Raw genomic sequence first — 4,946 nt, 5'->3', positions numbered from 1 at the left:
CAAGAAAAGAATCTGAATATTTAATAAATGTCCTTTTTGTGTTTATGCTACACATCTGTTCTACCTTCCTCCAACTCTCCCCTTCACTAAACTATGCTTTTTTGCCCTCCTTCCCTCTGGACTTTCCAACTTCTCCCCTTCTCCCTCTTCTGTCTCTGTCTCTGTCTCTCCTTTTTATGATAAGAAAGTGAAAGGAACACTGACTGTAATAACTGACTGAATTTGTCCAAGCCACCATTTTCTCAAGGGTTTCTGATACATAACAATAATCCTTTGGAACTATAAGCTAAGCTTGAGAAACAGGGACCTACCAAATGAACCCTGTCCACACTGAACCAACTGGTCTAGGAATAATACTTGGAACCTTTCCTGATAAGATGATCATTATCTAACAAGGAAGGGCTCCTGAAATTTCCAGATAAGACAATTGTTTTCAGCCTATCCCTTTGGGACTACAAAAGTCATTCTAAGGAGTTATTATAAAGAATTTGCTATTATAATTATCCCTCAGGCAATAGTTTTGTTTTTCCTTTTTTTTCTTCCTCATCTTTCAAACATTAAGAGCTGACTTATCTCTGAATCTAATGGGTTCCTTCTCCTTAGGAGAGGGGTTCCCCTGCATACATGCTTCTTCTGCTGAGAAGAATATGTTAAAATACCTTTTGTTTCTTCCTCAGTTTCTAGTGTCTCTCACTCAGTTCAACTCTGGTCTGGTGGGGGTCAGGCACTTGGGAAGATAGAGGGTTGACAATTACAACTTGGGTGATTTAATTATTTCATTTGCTTCTGTTTATATTTGCCTTACATCATTGTCTCTGGCACTAAAATATGACATGACCTGCTCAAGGAAATACAGCCACTATGTGCAAGAGTGAGGTTTTGAAATCAGGTCTTACTGACTCTAAAGCAGGCTCTCTTTCCAATATCTACATCATTCTGGCTCTCTTAAAACTTTAAATTGAAAAGCAGGTTCAATCTATTTTGATAGAATGATTTTCCTCTACCAACTAGCAATTTCCTATGCCAGTTAAATCATAGGTCCAATATCTTTCCTGTCCATCCCATTCTATCATATGCCCATAAGTCTATTTACTCCTTTCACTTAAACTTTTAAAAGACCATTATATTTTAAATATTAGAAGTAGAACTAGGCAGGGGAAAGTAGGACTTTGTTCCAGGTAGTAAATTCACTCTGGGCAAGGAAACTGTCCTAGGGTAAGGAAATGCAGAGCTATCTAATTATACTTAATAATACCTTAATGGAAAAAAGAAGCAGTGGAAGTGGGAACAGGATAATGTTGGTGACCACTGATTGGTTCCTGACATTTATGGAATTGTGTTTTGGTTTTATCTATTGGAGTTCCCTAGTTCAAGTGGTAGATGCAGTAAAGTGGAAAGAAGGCAGTAAATAGGTTGAAAGAAGAGACCTGAGTTCTAGCATGCCTGGCCCATAATGATTTGGTTCCTTCATTGCCTTGAAGCAGTAGGAGATATGCCCATCTTTCATAGCTCACACTACAAAGATCAAGGCTCATGTTTCTCCTAGAATCAACTCCTGGATTACTTTCACTTGGGTAAACTTGTGCCCAGAATATATGGCTCCACTTAACTTCTTGGTCTGATTTATGAAATCACAGGTCAATATATAGGAAGTTGTTTGTTTTTTTATCTTACCCCATCCAATCTTTCAATAACAAATATTTATTTATTAAGTACCTCCTATTAATCATACAGTGTAGGGAAGAGAGAGACTGAGAGAAAAGGAATAAATGAAAAAAAGAAAAAAGGAACAGTTTCTACTCAAAAGAAATGCATGTTCTAAAGGGGATAGATAATACAGACAAACATAAAGTGATAGGTACAAAGTAATTCAATATAACAATTTGGAAGATGAGTCATCAATTTATTTGTGAATCAGGAAAAACTACATGCAGAAGATGAGACTTGAGCTGTGTCTTAAAGGAAGAGGCTTTTATGAGGCCAAGATAAGAGGAAACTATATTTGAAGTATAGAAGTCAAACAGTGCTGTGGAACATAGAGAGGAGATGGAGTCTAAAGTTTAAAAACAGAAAAAGCAATTTTCCCTGGAACACGTATCTTAGGGGCCAAATTTCAATATCCTGGATGAAAAAAAAATGCTGGACCGAGAATCAGAAAACCAGGGTTCAAATCCTTGCTGTAGCATGAATTCTGGGAATGTTTATTCTTAAGCAAATTAAGGCAGTGGGATAAGGTGGACTCCAAGATCTCTTTCAGCTATGTCTGTTAGTCCAGTGGACTTATCTGATTCCATAGTAGCTGTCTGAATTTTCCTAATAATTTAGTAACATACCTTCTTTTTGAAAGCTATCACTTTCCCTGTCTGACTAGATTCTTGTACTCTAAAGTAAAGTAACTGGAACAGTTGATATCTGGGATAGTTTGCATTCAAAAAGGTTTATTGAGGTTTGCTCCAAGCTTTCTTTCAGCCCCTTCTCTTAAGGCATCTCTCTCAGAGCTGGAGAGATTATTGTTCTTTACTACTCCAATAAGGAAAATAGATATTGGTTGGTTTCTCCTTAGAGGCACAGTCTCTTCCCATCCCTTCCAACTGATTGGCTGCATACTTTTCTGAGAATCTTTAATATAATTTATTTGACTCCCAGTTGTAGATCTAGTCTGTGTTCTTTCTCCAGGCACAATAGTTATTGTTTTCAGTCATTTCAGTCCTGTCTGATTCTTCATGACTCTCTTTGCAATTTTCTTGACAAAGATACTAGAGTTGTTTGCCATTTCCTTCCCCAGCTCACTTTACAGAAGAGGAAACTGAGATAGAAAAGGTTAAGTTACTTGCCCAGAGGAACCCAATTAGTTTCTGAAGAGAGATTGGACGTTCTCACTCTGAACTCAGTGTTCTAACCACTGCACCAGGTTGACTGAGATACAGTGATACCTACTTACAACTCTGACTGCACTCTAGGGAATTACTTGTAGTAAAGAAGAGCTTCTTCAGGTAACATCCTTATGCTATCTTTGTAACTGAGAGAGTGCCTTAAACTTTCAGTGCCCAGGGAAAATTGTTAAAACCATAAATTGTAGAATAATTATAGCTATCCAATAAAAGAGGGAATCTCACTCAGGAGTTCCCTATATCAATAAAATCACAAATCTAGTAAAGCAAATAGGGATCAAAATTAAAAACCTAAAACAACTATTTAAACATAAAATTTCCAAAGAATGTTCTTAGGCATGTGATTCTAAATACATGTTTAAGTAGAAGCATTTGAAAGTATAATTTGATGTCATTTGATGAGAGAGAAGAAGGTTCTTTGGCTGTACCTTAGAAGCTAATTTAAAGAAAATGACAAATTGAGATAGGTTAAAATTCAGGGATTGACATACACGTGTGTGCCAGCCTTTTGCTGCTTCCTTTTATTAGTCCTCTACCAGTTTTCATTCACCCCATAAGGTAAAAATATTCTTGTTTTTATACTTCATTAAAAAAAAAAAAAAAGAGACCGCTATTTGTGTATGGGCTACAAAAATAAAGGAACAAAACAAACAAACAATAACAAAAAAAAAAAACACAAACAAACAAACAAACAAACAACACAAGAGATTGGGCCAGATTTGGAATTTGGGTCATAGTTTGCTGACCATGGAAACAGGCTTCATAGAAACATTTTAAACAAGTAAATGAAGGAGACTACAGCACCAAGATATTTAGGAAACTTGGGAAAAGGAGTGCTTAAAAACTCAATTCACCTGAATTTCATAAAATGTTAAGCAAACCCAATCCTGGCTGCATGAGGTAAAGTTATTCTGTTAGTCATTAATTACAATATCCATTGTTTTTTAAACTCTAAAGGGCTTAAAAATAAATACTAAATTGTCAAGTCACCAAGCACGATTAAGCATTTATATAAGTATGTTAAGCACTCTGCTAAATGATGAGAATATTAATCCTAGCCAAAAAGAAGACAATTCAGGACCCTTATAGTTTCTAATGAGAGAAAATAATTTTAAAAAGAAGCTGAAGTGTGACTTGCAGGTGGGTGTGAGAGAGAGATCTAGAGATTCAGGAGAGGATCTTGGAGAGAAGGGAAACAATGAACATGGCTGGTTTGGGACCTTCCTTAAAATGGAAATTCCACAATCAATTTAGCAATCAGGGGAAGGAGCTGTAGGGGCAAAGTGATTTTGAAAGATGAGAAGGCTGGAATGCTTAAATTCAACTCTGCCTGAATCCTGCAGTTCCATCTTTTTTCTCTTCCCTTTAAAAAAATAGTTTGAATGGGTAGGTGAGATAATTAAGCTAAAATAGTTTTATCTTTATTTTCACTCTGACCAGGACCAGGAATGGGTCAGTTACACTTTTCCCCAGAACTTTTCAAATGGGTAGTAAATTTTAAAATATATATGTAATGTTCCTAGGTTGTATGAGTTGATTATTATGGGTACTTCCTCCACTAATGCAAAATACAAATGACAAAATTTTGTCTGTAAGAGTTGTTTTGGCTGAAAAAAAAAATCAGCAGTTTACAACTGACCTCAAAAAGAACTTCTCTGAACACCAAGTTTCTAAATATATCTGTCATTCAAGGCTAGGTCCTTGAATGACAGTTATAAAATCTGTCATCTGTCCTTTAGTTTTGATGGAATTGCTAGAGCTTGCAAATTGTAGGATGATAAATCTAGAAATGGAAAGGAAAGCAGAGTCAATCAAGTCCAACCAACTCATTTTATAGATGAAGCAACTGAGGTCCAAGGAGGTTAATTGGTTTACCCCAGGTCACAAGTAGTAAAATCTCCTCTATTTCATCATTTGCAAAAAGCTGACTAGAGTATTAGACAGGGTGAAAGGGTGATAATTCTATGAAAATCACTGGAGGGAAGTTTTGTATTTTTGTTTTTGCTGTATATAAGCTAAATAAAGTTTAAAATCTTAAAAAAGGAAAATAAGAGA

This window comes from Gracilinanus agilis, chromosome 5 (genome assembly GCF_016433145.1).
Source record: "Gracilinanus agilis isolate LMUSP501 chromosome 5, AgileGrace, whole genome shotgun sequence".
Lineage (NCBI taxonomy): Eukaryota > Metazoa > Chordata > Mammalia > Didelphimorphia > Didelphidae > Gracilinanus > Gracilinanus agilis.
The sequence above is the reverse complement of the archived record's forward strand: the minus strand, read 5'-3'. Positions refer to the sequence as shown.